The following is a 17,541-nucleotide window of genomic DNA, read 5'->3' as shown; positions in this document are numbered from 1 at the left end:
CACGACCACTGAGCCTGCGTGTCTGGAGCCTGTGCTCCACAATGGGAGAGGCCACAACAGTGAGAGGCCCATGTATCACACACACAAAAAAAAAACTAAAAGAGAACTTACTGTGATGTATGTCATAGTGTGTTCTGCCTATTTTTTCCTCTAAGAGTTTTATAGTATCTGGTCTTACATTTAGGTCTTTATTCCATTTTAAGTTTTTTTTTGTGAATGGTGTTAGGAAGTGATCTAATTTCATTCTTTTATGTGTAGCTGTCCAGTTTTCCCAGCACCACTTATTGAACAGGCTGTTTTTTCCTTATTGTATATCCATGCCTCCTTTGTTGAAGATAATGTGACTATATGTGCATGGGTTTATCTCTGGGCTTTCTATCCTGTTGCATTGATCTATATTTCTGTTTTTGTGCCAGTACCATATTGTCTTGATTACTGTAGCTTTGTAGTACAGTCTGAAGTCAGGTAGCCTGATTCCTCTTGCTCTGTTTTTTTTTTTTTCCCTCAAGATTGCTTTGGCTATTCAGGGTCTTTTTTGTTTCCATACAAATTGGAACATTTCTTGTTCTAGTTCTGTGAAAAATGTATTGGTAATTTGACAGGGATTGCACTGAATCTGTAGATTGCTTTGGGCAGTATAGTCGTTTTCACAATGTTGATTCTTCCAATCCAAGAACATGGTATATCTCTCCATCTGTTTGTATTGTCTTTGATTTCTTTCATCACTGTCTTATAGTTTTCTGAATACAGGTCTTTTGCCTCCTTAGGAAGGTTTATTCCTAGGTATTTTATTCTTTTTGCTGCAGTGGTAAAAAGGAGTGTCTCCTTAATTTCTCTTTCTGATTTTTCATTGCTAGAATATAGGAATGCCAGAGATTTCTGTGCACTAATTTTGTATCCTGCTACTTTACCAAATTCACTGATTAGCTCTAGTAGTTTTCTGGGGGCATTTTTAGGATTTTCTATGTATAGCATCATGTAATCTGTAAACAGTAAGAGTTTTACTTCTTCTTTTCCAATTTGGGTTCCTTTTATTTCTTTTTCTTCTCTGTTTGCTGTGGCTAAAACTTCCAAATGTATGCTGAATAATCCTGGGGAGGGTGGGCACCTTTACCTTGTTCCTGATCTTAGAGGAAATGTTTTCAGTTTTTCACCATTGAGAATGATGTTGGCTGTGAGTTTGTCATTTATGCCCTTTATTATGTAGAGGTAGGTTTCCTCTGTGCCCACGTTCTGGAGGGTTTTTTTTTTTTTTATCATGAAGCGGTGTTGAATTTTATCAAAAGCTTTTTCTGCATCTATTGAGATTATCATATGGTTTTTATTCTTCAATTTATTAATTTGGTGTATCGCACTGATTGATTTTCATATATTGAAGAATCCTTGCATTCCTGGGATAAACCTCACTTGATCATGGTGCATGATCCTTTTAATGTGCTGTTGGATTCTGTTTGCTAGTATTTTGTTGAGGATTTTTGCATCTATGTTCATCAGTGATATTGACCTATATATTTTTTTTTAGTGACATCATTGTCTGTTTTTGATATCAGGGTGATGGTGGCCTCATAGGATGAGTTTGGGAGTGTTCCTCCCTCCACCATATTTTGGAAGAGCTTGAGAAGGATAGGTGTTAGCTCTTCTCTAAATGTTTGATAGAATTCAACTGTGAAGCTATCTGGCCCTGGGCTTTTGTTTGTTGGAAGATTTTAATCACTGTTTCAATTTCTTTGCTTGTGATTGGTCTGGTTATATCTTCTATTTCTTCCTGGTTCAGTCTTGTAGTTTTCTAAGAATTTGTCCATTTCTTCCAGTTTGCCCATTTTATTGGCATATAGTTGCTTGTAGTAGTCTCTCATGATCCTTTGTATTTCTGCAGTCTCAGTTGTTACTTTTCCTTTTTCACTTCTAATTTTGCTGATCTGAGTTTTCTCCCTTTTTTTCCTGATGAGGCTGGCTAATGGTTTATCAATTTTGTTTATCTTCTCAAAGAACCAGCTTTCAGTTTTATTGATCTTTGCTATTTTTTCCTTTTTTATTTTTCATTTATTTCTGCTCTGATCTTCATGATTTCTTTCCTTCTGCTCACATTGGGATTTTGTTTTTGTTATTCCCTCCCTAGTTGCTTTAATTGTAAGGTTAGGTTGTTTATTTGAGATTTTTCTTGTTTCTTGAGGTAGGCTTGTATTGCTATAAACTTCCCTCTTAGAACTGTTTTTGCTGCATCCCATAGAATTTAGGTCATCGTGTTTTCACTGTCATTTGTTTCTATGTATTTTTTGATTTCCTCTTTGATTTCTTCAGTGATCTCTTTGTTATTTAATAGTGTATTGTTTAGCCTCCATGTGTTTGTATTTTTTACATTTTTTTCCCTGTAATTCATATCTAGTCTCATAGCATTGTGTTTGGCAAAGTTGCTTAATGTGATTTCAATTTTCTAAAATTTACCAAGGCTTGATTTGTGACCCAAGATATGTTCTATCCTGGAGAATGTTCTGTGTGCACTTGAGAAGAAAGTGTATTCTGCCTCTTTTGGGTGGAATGTCCTAGAAATAACAATTAAACCAATCTGGTCTATCATGTCATTTAAAGCTTTTGTTTCCTTATGTATTTTCCATTTGGATGATCTGTCCTTTGGTGTAAGTGGGGTGTTAAAGTCCCTTTCTATTATTTTGTTACTGTCAATTTCCCCTTTTATGGCTGTTAGCATTTGCCTTATGTATTAAGGTGCTCCTGTGTTGGGTGCATAAATATTTACAATTGCTATATCTTCTTTTTGGATCGATCCCTTGATCATTATGTAGTGTTCTTCCTTGCCTCTTGTAATAGTCTTTATTTTAAAGTTTATTTTGCCTGATATGTGTATTGCTACTCCAGATTTCTTGTGATTTCCATTTGCATGGAATGTCTGTTTCCATCCCCTCACTCTCAGTCTGTATGTGTCCCTAGGTCTGAAGTGGGTCTCTTGTAAACATCATATATACAGGTCTTGTTTTGGTATCCATTCAGCCAGTCTTTGTCTTTTGGTCGGAGCATTTAATTCATATACATGTATGGTAATTTTTGCTATATATATCCCTATTACCAATTTCTTAATTGTTTTAGGTTTGTTTTTGTAGGTCTTTTCCTTCTCTTATGTTTCCTGCCTAGAAAAGTTCCTTTAGTATCTGTTGTGAAGCTGGTTGGTGGTGCTGAATTCTCTTCACTTTTGCTTGTCTGTAAAGCTTTTGATTTCTCCATTGAATCTGAATGAGATCCTTGCTGGGTAGAGTTACCTTGGTTGTAGGTTTTTCCCTTTCATCACTTTAAATATATCCTGCCACCCCCTTCTGGCCTGCAGAGTTTCTGCTGAAAGACCAGCTGTTAACTTTATGGGGATTCCCTTGTATGTTATTAGATCTTTTCCCTTGCTGCTTTTAATATTTTTTCTTTATGTTTAATTTTTTTTATTTTGATTATTTTGTGTCTCGGTGTGTTTCTCCTTAGGTTTATACTGTATGGGACTCTCTGCACTTCATGAACTTGATTGATTATTTCCTTTCCCATGTTGGAGAATTTTCCACTATAATCTCTTCAAATATATTCTGTCACCGTTTCTTTTTCTCTTTGTCTTCTGGGACACCTATAATTCGAATTCTGGTGTGCTTAATGTTTTCCCAGAGGTCTCTGAGTCTGTCCTCCATTCTTTTCATTATTTTTTTCTTTATTGTGCTTTGCGACAGTTATTTCCACTATTCTATCTTCTAGGTCACTTATCCCTTCTTCTGCCTCATTTTTTCTGTTATTGATTCCTTCTAGAGTATTTTTAATTTCAGTTATTGTGTTGTTCATTACTGTTTGTTTGCTCTTTTTTCAATCTAGGTCCTTGTTAAATTTTTCTTGTATTTTCTCTTTTTTATTTCCGAGATTTTGGATCATGCTTACCATCATTACAATGAATTCTTTCTTAGCTAGTTTGCCTATTTCCTCTTCATTTATTTGGTTTTATGGGTTTTTATCTTGCTCTTTGCCTGTAAGATATTTGTCTTCTTCTCATTTTGTCTAATTTACAGTATTTGCAGTCTACTTTTCATAGGCTGCAGGGTCGTATTTCCTCTTGCTTCTGTTCTTTGTCCCCAGTGGTGGTTTTGGTCCAGTGTCTTGCATAGGCTTCCTGATGGGAGGGACTGGTGCCTTTGTTCTGGTGGGTGGAGCTGAGTCTTTTCCCTGTGATGAGCAGTGCCATGTCAAGTGATGTGTTTTGGGGTGTCTGTAAGCTTTGCATGACTTTAGGTAGTCTGTGTTCTGATGGGTGGGGTGGTGTTCCTGTCTTGTTTGTTATTTGGTGTGAGGTGTTCAGCACTAGAAGCTGCAGGCAGTTGGGTGGAGCCAAGTCTTGGATTCAGATAGAAGTCTCCTTGAGAGCTTTCGGGGATTAATCTTCCCTGGAGCCAGGAATTCTCTAGTGGTCCAGCATCCTGGACTCAGCGCTCCCACTCCAGAGCCTCAGGCCTGACTTCTGGTCAAGGAATCAAGACTACACGAGTCATTTGTCCCATCAGTAAAGGGGATTAAAAAAACAAAGTCAAACAAAACCCCAGACAAATGGTAAAAGTAAAATCAAACAAACAGAAACAAGGAAACACACACACACACACACACACACACACACACAAGAAACAAAAACAGAACAAAATAAAACAAATGCAAGAGAACAACCAAACAAAAGAACCCAAGAATGAAATAAAACAATTAAAAAGAAAGCTAACAGAAACACAAAATCAAAAAACAAAACCAAAGCAGAATGCCAACTGAAGAATGAAGCAAAGAAACAAAACCAACTGACAAAAATGATAAAAGAAAAAAAGTAAAAGGGAAAGAAGACAAAACAACAGAAAAGCAACATAGAAATAGAAATAAATAAAAATAAAACAAATATATTGAAGAAAGGAGAAACAAATCAAACAAAACCCCAGATAAATGGTAAAAACACAATTAAACAAAGAAAAACAGAAACAAGGAAACACACACACACAAAAGAAACAAAAACAGAACCAAATAAAACAAAAAGGAAGAAAATAACCAAACAGAAGAACCCAAAAATGAAATCAAACTATTAGAATCAGAACTAAGAAAAGCACAAAACCTAAAAACAAAACCAAAGCAGTGTACCAACTGAAGAATAAAGCAAGGAAACAGAACAAACCAATAAAAATTATATATATATATATATATATATATATATATAATAAAAATAAAATAAAAGGGGAAAAAAACAGAATAATAGAAAAGAAAAGCAGAAATGGAAATATAAAAAAATTAAAACAATATATTAAAGAAAAAGAAGAAGAAAAAATAAGGGAAAAGAACACAGTACAACAGAAAATACAGTAAAAATAGAAATATATATAAAAAAATAAAAAATGTATTATAAAACATGAATATCCCAAGAAACTAAATAAAAAAGAAAAGATAAAAACAAAAAACTAAAGCAACAACAACAGACCAAAAAAAACAAACAAAAAAAACCCCCAAAACCAAAAAGCCAGAACCAACAATAGGATGAATCAAAACATGATAAAATTAATATTAATAATTATGTTTCCCTGGGGTCTCAGCTCTAAGTGTCCTTGCACACACCATGAGCCACAGCCTACCTCAGCCTCCCCAAGAGGCTCTCCTCTGCCTCTTGGTTGGTCTCTGGGCCTGCTTTGGGTCCTGTGGGGACCACTCAGAGTCTGATCTGGCCCAGTGCCTGCATTTACTTGTCCCCAAAGTCCACAGCTGCCAGAGCTAGGCCATTTTCATTTGTGGAAACACTCATTGTCTACTCAGATATTCCGTAGATGCAGGGTCTACCTAGGGTCTGATTGCAGGGATTTGATCTGCATCTTGTACAGCTGATGGAAATATTTTCAATCCTCTTCCTTATTCGACCCATCCCTGGGGTCCAGCTTTGATTTTATCCCCACCTCTGTGTGTGGTCCACCCACAGGAATCTGGTCCTGAGGCTGCCTTGGAGCTCTTGGGTCTGCCCCAGTGAGGACAGGGCACAGAGGTGGTATGACTGCTTGGGTTACAGGAGCCCCAACAGCACCAAATAAGCAAGAGATATGGCCCTAGTGAAGGCCTTTTCTGGTGCCCAGCATAAAGCACACGAGGGCCAGCACTGAGGGTTTTTTTTTTTTTTTATTGCTCAGCAACCAGCACACGAAAGCCAGCCCTAAGAGGGCTTTGTCAGCAGGAGCCGGTATGTGAGGAGAGAGAGGCTACACCAGTGACTGACTCCTCTCCTGTGTGTAACTCAGCAGTAGTGCCCTGCTTTCATGACAGTCCAGTCTTCCTCCGTAGGCCTTTCCTGCTGCAGATTTCCTCCCTTCCATCTCCTCAGTCCATCTCCCCACAGCCAACAGTAGTTGTCACTCTGGGCCTGTTCTCGAATCTCCACACTCCAGCTCCCAACCCCCTTGCACACCTGTGAACACGCATCACAGTCCAGGGCATGTAGGGTTGCAGTATGGACCATCTGTGTATTTCTCACTCTGTCCCATCTGCCACAGATTGGCCACTTCACTCTCTTCCTACCGCCTCAAATGCCTCCCTTCTATCCCAATCAATTTCCCCATTAGAGAGGGGGTTTCCCCAAATTTAGGAATCTCTCCTCTGCTTCACCTCCCAGTCCTGGGGTGCATGTCCCATCCCATTTCCTTTACTCCTTCTTCTCCCTTCTTTTTATTATCCTACCCAGTTATGCAGGGATCTTTATAGTCCTTTCTGGTGTCCAAGGTCTTCTGTTAGTGTTCAACTGGTGTTCTGTGAGAATTGTTGCATCTATAGATTTATTCCTGTTGCATCTGTGGAAAGAAAACTCCACATCCTCTTACCCTTCCACTATCTTAACTCCATTCCTGGAATGTTTTTTAATTAAGAATGACTCAAATCACAAAAACTGACTTTTATTAATTGACTCTTTCTGTTGAAAAATTACTTAGTTCTCCCAAATTGAATAGAGACTTGTATTTCAAAAATATATTTATAAAGAGAGATAGATAACACTATTTTTATATAGATTATTAGATTAGAACTCAATTCTTGTTTCTGACTTATTAAAACAATTACAAAATTTCTTAGCTCAAAACACCTCTTTAATTTTTATCTAAAAAATATTTTTAAAATAATAATTTTATTTAAACAATACTTCAAATTTTAATGTTTTTCATGAAGATTCTCCTGGTTGGTCAAAAGATGATTTCTTCCAAACTTACCCAGTATTGAAATACAAACCAAATGCTCCTTCTTTATAATTGCCATTTCTAAAAACTGTACAAACTTCAAGCGATTGAATTCCTTTCACTACAATTAAATTCAGCAAATAGTTTACAACATATTACACAATAGGTATTGGGATGGGTGATAGAGTCACAATAAATAAGACATGGACAGGACCTCCAAAGCACTCATAGTCTAGTATTGAGAATAATAGAGTGAATAAATTATTTAGTTTCCACATAGTATAACATTAAAAAATAAAGAAAATAAATAGGATAATGTTGTGTAAGCAAAAAAAGTGATTGACTTTCTAAGGGAGAGGACAGGGATAACATCACAAAAAACAAGGACATCAGCTGGATTTTGAAAGGACTCACTAATATGAGAATAAGCACATTATTAGAAGAGGCAATAGCATACTTAGAAGAACAGAGGCATGAACTACTGTGGTGTATTCAGTGAGTTCATATATAAAAGTGGTTGAATTACATGCACCCTTGTAGAAAGTGGATGATGATTAATATAGACAGGTAATAAGGAAATTATCTTGTGACCAATGGAGAATCATTAAAAGTTTTAAGCTTGAAATGTACATGGTAGAATTCACCTTTTAATAAAATAACATTTATAAAGTTATGGAGAACAGATTATTGGAGGGAAGATAAAGTCATAAAATCTCTATTGGAGGGATAGAGATTATGAATGCTCCCCAAATCTGATTTGTTTTCCTTTCTCAAGCACATGGAAGGAATTTCAGTCTGCCTTGGGTTTATTTTGGGCCTTTGTGACTAACAGGGCTAATAGGATCTGACGGAAGTTGAGACCACGCGTGATTTCCTCACACTATCCTCTGGTGAAGAATACTCTAAAGCCACACATCTATCATGTAGCAGGAATAAGTAGAAAAACCCTGAGATATATTTTAAAGGTACAGATATAAGATACTGCATTAGATAAATATGATTGGATTGTAGGGAAGAAAGAGGAGATGTATAGGAAAGAGGTCAGAGAATAAACCAATAACCACATTGTATGGGCTCTCACAGGTCTTGACAAGGCCTTTGTGAAGTAGGTGAAGTAAGAAAGGCAGTTCTCGCTAGAGGTAACAGGAGCTTAGATGTGTTATATCATCTAAATATTTGCATCAGGTCTGTCCTTGATTTTTTATCCCCCCCCCAAAATTTATTTCTTATGTTTAAAAGATTTTGCTACCTCTACTTCACCACTGAATCAAACCTCAAAATCATATATGTCTTCAGTATACAGAATTTTTCAGTTATTTCTCTGAAGTTAATCTGAGCTTTATAGTTGCAAAATTTCACAGACTTCTCCTTGTCTTCAGCCTCTGTACATTATTGGAAAATGATAATCTGCTTCTTCTCAGTATTCTTTTGTTCTGTGTCATGTGATAATTACCTATTATGATTTTTCCATGTCCAGGGTCATAATCTGATATTTTTCTGCCTCCTATTTCATTCTCAGACTTCTATTTTATTCCTTCTTTATTTTTCTCATATTTTCTGGAACTTTCATAATCTGAACTTATAAGTAACCAACATCACACAACTAAAATTTTAGATTTGTAAACCTTATCATTTCTTGAGCTGCAAGAAATAATTCCAACTGACTGATGAAAAATTGCCCTACTTCATACAACAATATATCTGAGAAGGGAAGATGGCGGAAGAGTAAGACGCGGAGATCACCTTCCTCCCCACAGATACACCAGAAATACATCTACACGTGGAACAACTCCTGCAGAACACCTACTGAAGGCTGGCAGAAGACCTCAGACCTCCCAAAAGGCAAGAAACTCCCCACGTACCTGGGTAGGGCAAAAGGAAAAAAGAATAAACAGAGACAAAAGAATAGGGACGGCACCTGCACCAGTGGGAGGGAGCTGTGAAGGAGGAAAAGTTTCCACACACTAGGAAGCCCCTTCGCGGGCGGAGACTGCGGGAGGCGGAGGGGGGAGCTTCGAAGCCGCGGAGGAGTGCACAGCAACGGGTGCGGAGGGCAAAGCGGGGAGATTCCCGCACAGAGGATCGGTGCCGACCGGCACTCACCAGCCCGAGAGGCTTGTTTGCTCACCCGCCGGGACGGGCGGGGCTGCGAGCTGAGGCTCTGAGGCTAGGGTTTCGGTTTCGGACGGAGCGCAGGGAGAGGACTGGGGTTGGCGGCTTGAACATAGCCTGAAGGGGTTAGTGCACCACAGCTAGCCGGGAGGGAGTCCGGGGAAAAGCCGGCACCTGCCGAAGAGGCAAGAGACTTTTTCTTCCCTCTTTGTTTCCTGGTGCGTGAGGAGAGGGGTTTAAGAACGCTGCTTAAAGGAACTCCAGAGACGGGCGCAAGCCGCGGCTAAAAGCGCGAACCCCAGTGACGGGCGCGAGCCGCGGCTGAAAGCGCGGACCCCAGAGACGGGCGCGAGCCGCGGCTGAAAGCGCGGACCCCAGAGACGGGCGCGAGCCGCGGCTGAAAGCGCGGACCCCAGAGACGGGCGCGAGCCGCGGCTGAGGGCGCGGACCCCAGAGACGGGCGCGAGCCGCGGCTGAGGGCGCGGACCCCAGAGACGGGCGCGAGCCGCGGCTGAGGGCGCTGACTCCAGAGACGGGCGCAAGCCGCGGCTGGAGGCGCGGACCCCAAGGCGGGCGGGAGACGTTGGGGCTACTGCTGCCGCCACCAAGGGGCCTGTGCGCGAGCGCAGGTCGCTCTCCACTCCCCTCTTCCGCGGAGCCTGTGCAGCCCGCCACTGCCGGGTTCCCGGGATCCGGAGACGACTTCGCCGGGAGAGCGCACGGCGGGCCTCGGGCTGGTGCAGAGTCACGCCGGACTTTGCCGCCGCAGGCCCGCCCCGCATTCCGTGCCCCTCCCTCCCCGCCGCCGGCCTCCGTACGCCAGAACCCCCGAATCAGCGGCTCCTTTAACCCCGTCCTGTCTGAGCAAAAAACAGACGCCCTCCAGCGACCTACACGCAGAGGCAGGGCCAAATCCAAAGCTGAGCCCCTGGGAGCTGTGAGAAAAAAGAAGAGAAAGGGAAATCTCTCCCAGCAGCCTCAGAAGCAGCGGATTAAAGCTCCACAATCAACTTGATGTACCCTGCATCTGTGGAATACATGAATAGACAGCCAATCATCCCAAATTAAGGAGGTGGACTTTGGGAGCAAGATCTATGATTTTTCTCCCTATTCCTCTTTTTGTGAATGTGTATGTGTATGCTTCTGTGTGAGATCTTGTCTGTATAGTCTTGCTTCCACCATTTGTCCTAGGTTCTATCCGTCCATGGTTTTTTCTTAAAATTTTTTTTTTCTTAATAATCAATTTTAATTTTAAGAACGTTATTATACTTTACCTTCGTCCTTTCTTTCTTTCTTTCCTTCCTTCCTTCCCTCCTTTAGACAACGAATCATCCCAAATTGAGGAGGTGGTCTCTGACAGCAAGATTTATGATTTTTCCCCCTTTACCTCTTTTTGTGAGGGTGTATGTGTACGCTTCTGTGTAAGACTTTGTCTGTATAGCTTTGCTTCCAACATTTGTCCTAAGGTTCTATCCGTCCTTTTTTTTTTTTTTTTTTTTTTTCTAATTAAGAATTTTTTAATTCAATAACTTTATTATACTCTATTCTATTTTTACTGTATCTTCTTTCTGTTTTCCCTTCTTTCCCTCCTCCCTTCCTTCCTCCCTCCCTCCTTTCGTTCCTTCTTGCCTTCTTTCCTTCCTTGCTTCTTTCTTTCTTCCTTCCTTCCTTCCCTCCTTCCTTCCCTCCTTTAGATAACGAATTATCCCAAATTGAGGAGGTGGTCTCTGACAACAAGATTTATGATTTTTCCCCCTTTACCTCTTTTTGTGAGGGTGTATGTGTACACTTCTGTGTAAGACTTTGTCTGTACAGCTTTGCTTCCAACATTTGTCCTAAGGTTCTATCCGTCCTTTTTTTTTTTTTTTTTTTTCTTTTCTAATTAAGAATTTTTTAATTCAATAACTTTATTATACTCTATTTTATTTTTACTGTATCTTCTTTCTGTTTTCCCTTCTTTCCCTCCTTCCTTCCTTCCTCCCTCCCTCCTTTCGTTCCTTCTTGCCTTCTTTCCTTCCTTGCTTCTTTCTTTCTTCCTTCCTTCCTTCCTTCCTTCCCTCCTTCCTTCCCTCCTTTAGACAACGAATTATCCCAAATTGAGGAGGTGGTCTCTGACAGCAAGATTTATGACTTTTCCCCCTTTACCTCTTTTTGTGAGGGTGTATGTGTACGCTTCTGTGTAAGACTTTGTCTGTACAGCTTTGCTTCCAACATTTGTCCTAAGGTTCTATCCGTCCTTTTTTTTTTTTTTTTTTTTTTTTCTAATTAAGAATTTTTTAATTCAATAACTTTATTATACTTTATTTTATTTTTACTGTATCTTCTTTCTTTTTGTTTTTACTTCTTTCCCTCCTTCCTTCCTCCCTCCCTCCCTCCCTCCTTTCGTTCCTTCTTGCCTTCTTTCCTTCTTGGCTTCTTTCTTTCTTTCTTTCTTCCTTCCTTCCTTCCTTCCTTCCCTCCTTCCTTCCCTCCTTTCCTTCTTTCTTTCCTCATACGTCTACTAATTCCCTCTACTTTTTCTCCCTTTTATTCTGAGCCGTGTGGATGAAAGGCTCTTGGTGCTCCAGCCAGGAGGCAGGGCTCTCCCTCTGAGGTAGGAGAGCCAACTTCAAGACACTGGTTCACAAGAGACCTCCCAGCTCCAGATAATATCAAACGGCGAAAATCTCCCAGAGACCTCCATCTTAACACCAGCACCCAGCTTCACTCAACGACCAGCAAGCCACAGTGCTGGACAACCTGTGCCAAACAACTAGCAAAACAGGAACACAACCCCACCCATTAGCAGAGAGGCTGCCTAAAATCATAATAAGGCCACAGACACCCCAAAACACACCACCAGACGTGAACCTGCCCACTAGAGAGACAAGATCCAGCCTCTTCCACCACAACACAGGCACTAGTCCCCCTCACCAGGAAGCCTACACAACCCACTGAACTAACCTTAGCCACTGGAGACAGACATCAAAAACAGGAGGAACTACGAACCTGCAGCCTACAAAAAGGAGACCCCAAACACAGTAAGATAAGCAAAATGAGAAAACAGAAAAACACACAGCAGATAAAGGAGCAAGATAAAAATGCACCAGACCTAACAAATGAAGAGGAAATAGGCAGTCTACCTGAAAAAGAATTCAGAATAATGATAGTAAGGTTGATCCGAAATCTTGGAGATAGAATGGACAATAGAATGGACAAAATGCAAGAATCAGTTAACAAGGACCTAGAAGAACTAAAGATGAAACAAGCAATGATGAACAACACAATAAATGAAATTAAAAATACTCTAGATGGGATCAATAGCAGAATAACTGAGGCAGAAGAACGGATAAGTGACCTGGAAGATAAAATAGTGGAAATAACTACTGCAGAGCAGAATAAAGAAAAAAGAATGAAAAGAACTGAGGACAGTCTCAGAGACCTCTGGGACAACATTAAACGCACCAACATTCGAATTATAGGGGTTCCAGAAGAAGAAGAGAAAAAGAAAGGGACTGAGAAAATATTTGAAGAAATTATAGTTGAAAACTTCCCTAATATGGGAAAGGAAATAGTTAATCAAGTCCAGGAAGCACAGAGAGTCCCATACAGGATAAATACAAGGAGAAATACGCCAAGACACATATTAATCAAACTGTCAAAAATTAAATACAAAGAAAGCATATTAAAAGCAGCAAGGGAAAAACAACAAATAACACATAAGGGAATCCCCATAAGGTTAACTGCTGATCTTTCAGCAGAAACCCTACAAGCCAGAAGGGAGTGGCAGGACATACTGAAAGTGATGAAGGAGAAAAACCTGCAACCAAGACTACTCTACCCAGCAAGGATCTCATTTAGATTTGATGGAGAAATAAAAACCTTTACAGACAAGCAAAAGCTGAGAGAGTTCAGCACCACCAAACCAGCTTTACAACAAATGCTAAAGGATCTTCTCTAGGCAAGAAACACAAGAGAAGGAAAAGACCTATAATAACGAACCCAAAACAATATAGAAAATGGGAATAGGAACATACATATCGATAATTACCTTAAATGTAAATGGACTAAATGCTCCCACCAAAAGACACAGATTAGCTGAATGGATACAAAAACAAGACACTTACATATGCTGTCTACAAGAGACCCACTTCAGACCTAGAGACACATACAGACTAAAAGTAAGGGGATGGAAAAAGATATTCCATGCAAATGGAAACCAAAAGAAAGCTGGAGTAGCAATTCTCATATCAGACAAAATAGACTTTAAAATAAGGACTATTAAAAGAGACAAAGAAGGACACTACATAATGATCAAGGGATCGATCCAAGAAGAAGATATAACAATTGTAAATATTTATGCACCCAACATAGGAGCACCTCAATACATAAGGCAAATACTAACAGCCATAAAAGGGGAAATTGACAGTAACACATTCATAGTAGGGGACTTAAACACCCCACTTTCACCCATGGACAGATCATCCAAAATGAAAATAAATAAGGAAACACAAGCTTTAAATGATACATTAAACAAGATGGACTTAATTGATATTTATAGGACACTCCATCCAAAAACAACAGAATACACATTTTTCTCAAGTGCTCACGGAACATTCTCCAGGATAGATCATATCTTGGGTCACAAATCAAGCCTTGGCAAATTTAAGAAAATTGAAATTGTATCAAGTATCTTTTCTGACCACAACGCCATGAGACTAGATATCAATTACAGGAAAAGATCTGTAAAAAATACAAACACATGGAGGCTAAACAATACACTACTAAATAACCAAGATGTTACTGAAGAAATCAAAGAGGAAATCAAAAAATACCTAGAAACAAATGACAATGGAGACACAACGACCCAAAACCTGTGGGATGCAGCAAAAGCAGTTCTAAGGGGGAAGTTTATAGCAATACAAGCCCACCTTAAGAAGCAGGAGACATCTAGAATAAACAACCTAACCTTGCACCTCAAGCAATTAGAGAAAGAAGAACAAAAAAACCCCAAAGCTAGCAGAAGGAAAGAAATCATAAAAATCAGATCAGAAATAAATGAAAAAGAAATGAAGGAAACAATAGCAAAGATCAATGAAACTAAAAGCTGGTTCTTTGAGAAGATAAACAAAATAGATAAACCACTAGCCAGACTTATCAAGAAAAAAAGGGAGAAGACTCAAATCAATAGAATTAGAAATGAAAAAGGAGAGGTAACAACTGACACTGCAGAAATAAAAGAGATCATGAGAGATTACTACAAGCAACTCTATGCCAATAAAATGGACAATCTGGAAGAAATGGACAAATTCTTAGAAATGCACAACCTGCCAAGACTGAATCAGGAAGAAATAGAAAATATGAACAGACCAATCACAAGCACTGAAATTGAAACTGTGATTAAAAATCTTCCAACAAAGAAAAGCCCAGGACCAGATGGCTTCACAGGCGAATTCTATCAAACATTTAGAGAAGAGCTAACACCTATCCTTCTCAAACTCTTCCAAAATATAGCAGAGGGAGGAACACTCCCAAACTCATTCTACGAGGCCACCATCACCTTGATACCAAAACCAGGCAAGGATGTCACAAAGAAAGAAAACTACAGACCAATATCACTGATGAACATAGATGCAAAAATCCTCAACAAAATACTAGCAAACAGAATCCAACAGCACATTAAAAGGATCATACACCACGATCAGGTGGGGTTAGTTCCAGGAATGCAAGGATTCTTCAATATACGCAAATCTATCAATGTGATAAACCATATTAACAAACTGAAGGAGAAAAACCATATGATCATCTCAATAGATGCAGAGAAAGCTTTTGACAAAATTCAACACCCATTTATGATAAAAACCCTGCAGAAAGTAGGCATAGAGGGAACTTTCCTCAACATAATAAAGGCCATATACGACAAGCCCACAGCAAACATCATCCTCAATGGTGAAAAACTGAAAGCATTTCCACTAAGATCAGGAACAAGACAAGGGTGCCCACTCTCACCACTCTTATTCAACATAGTTTTGGAAGTTTTAGCCACAGCAATCAGAGAAGAGAAGGAAATAAAAGGAATACAAATCGGAAAAGAAGAAGTAAAGCTGTCACTGTTTGCAGATGACATGATCCTATACATAGAGAAGCCTAAAGATGCTACCAGAAAACTACTAGAGCTAATCAATGAATTTGGTAAAGTAGCAGGATACAAAATTAATGCACAGAAATCTCTGGCATTCCTATATACTAATGATGAAAAATCTGAAAGTGAAATCAAGAAAACACTCCCATTTACCATTGCAACAAAAAGAATAAAATATCTAGGAATAAACCTACCTAAGGAGACAAAAGACCTGTATGCAGAAAACTATAAGACACTGATGAAAGAAATTAAAGATGATACAAATAGATGGAGACATATACCATGTTCTTGGATTGGAAGAATCAACATTGTGAAAATGACTCTACTACCCAAAGCAATCTATAGATTCAATGCAATCCCTATCAAACTACCACTGGCATTTTTCACAGAACTAGAACAAAAAATTTCGCAATTTGTATGGAAACACAAAAGACCCCGAATAGCCAAAGCAATCTTGAGAACAAAAAAAGGGACTGGAGGAATCAGGCTCCCTGACTTCAGACTATACTACAAAGCTACAGTTATCAAGACAGTATGGTACTGGCACAAAAACAGAAAGATAGATCAATGGAACAGGATAGAAAGCCCAGAGATAAACCCATGCACATATGGACACCTTATCTTTGATAAAGGTGGCAGGAATGTACAGTGGAAAAAGGACAGCCTCTTCAATAAATGGTGCTGGGAAAACTGGACAGGTACATGTAAAAGAATGAAATTAGAACACTCCCTAACACCATACACAAAAATAAGCTCAAAATGGATTAAAGACCTAAATATAAGGCCAGAAACTATCAAACTATTAGAGGAAAACATAGGCAGAACACTCTATGACATAAATCACAGCAAGATTCTTTCTGACCCACCCCCTAGAGTAATGGAAATAAAAACAAAAATAAACAAATGGGACCTAATGAAACTTCAAAGCTTTTGCACAGCAAAGGAAACCATAAACAAGACCAAAAGACAACCCTCAGAATGGGAGAAAATATTTGCAAATGAAGCAACTGACAAAGGATTAATCTCCAAAATTTACAAGCAGCTCATGCAGCTCAACAACAAAAAAACAAACAACCCAATCCAAAAATGGGCAGAAGACCTAAATAGACATTTCTCCAAAGAAGATATACAGACTGCCAACAAACACATGAAAGAATGCTCAACATCATTAATCATTAGAGAAATGCAAATCAAAACTACAATGAGATATCATCTCACACCAGTCAGAATGGCCATCATCAATAAATCTAGAAACAATAAATGCTGGAGAGGGTGTGGAGAAAAGGGAACCCTCTTGCACTGCTGGTGGGAATGTGAATTGGTTCAGCCACTATGGAGAACAGTATGGAGGTTCCTTAAAAAACTACAAATAGAACTACCATATGACCCAGCAATCCCACTACTGGGCATATACCCTGAGAAAACTGAAATTCAAAAAGAGTCATGTACCAAAATGTTCATCGCAGCTCTATTTACAATAGCCCGGAGATGGAAACAACCTAAGTGTCCATCATCAGATGAATGGATAAAGAAGATGTGGCACATATATACAATGGAATATTACTCAGCCATAAAAAGAAACGAAATTGAGCTATTTGTAATGAGGTGGATAGACCTAGAGTCTGTCATACACAGTGAAGTAAGTCAGAACGAAAAAGACAAATACAGTATGCTAACACATATATATGGAATTTAAGAAAAAAAAAAAATGTCATGAAGAACCTAGGGGTAAGGCAGGAATAAAGACGCAGACCTCCTAGAGAACGGACTTGAGGTTATGGGGAGGGGGAAGGGTGAGCTGTGACGGGGCGAGAGAGAGTCATGGACATATACACACTAACAAACGTAGTAAGGTAGATAGCTAGAGGGAAGCAGCCGCATGGCACGGGGATATTGGCTCGGTGCTCTGTGACAGCCTGGAGGGGTGGGATAGGGAGGGTGGGAGGGAGGGAGACGCAAGAGGGAAGAGATATGGGAACATATGTATATGTATAACTGATTCACTTTGTTATAAAGCAGAAACTAACACACCATTGTAAAGTAATTGTACCCCAATAAAGATGTTAATAAAAAAAAAAAAAAAAAAAAAAAAACAATATA

Source organism: Stenella coeruleoalba (genome assembly GCF_951394435.1).
Source record: "Stenella coeruleoalba genome assembly, chromosome: 18".
In the NCBI taxonomy this organism is placed as follows: Eukaryota; Metazoa; Chordata; class Mammalia; order Artiodactyla; family Delphinidae; genus Stenella; species Stenella coeruleoalba.
The sequence above is the reverse complement of the archived record's forward strand: the minus strand, read 5'-3'. Positions refer to the sequence as shown.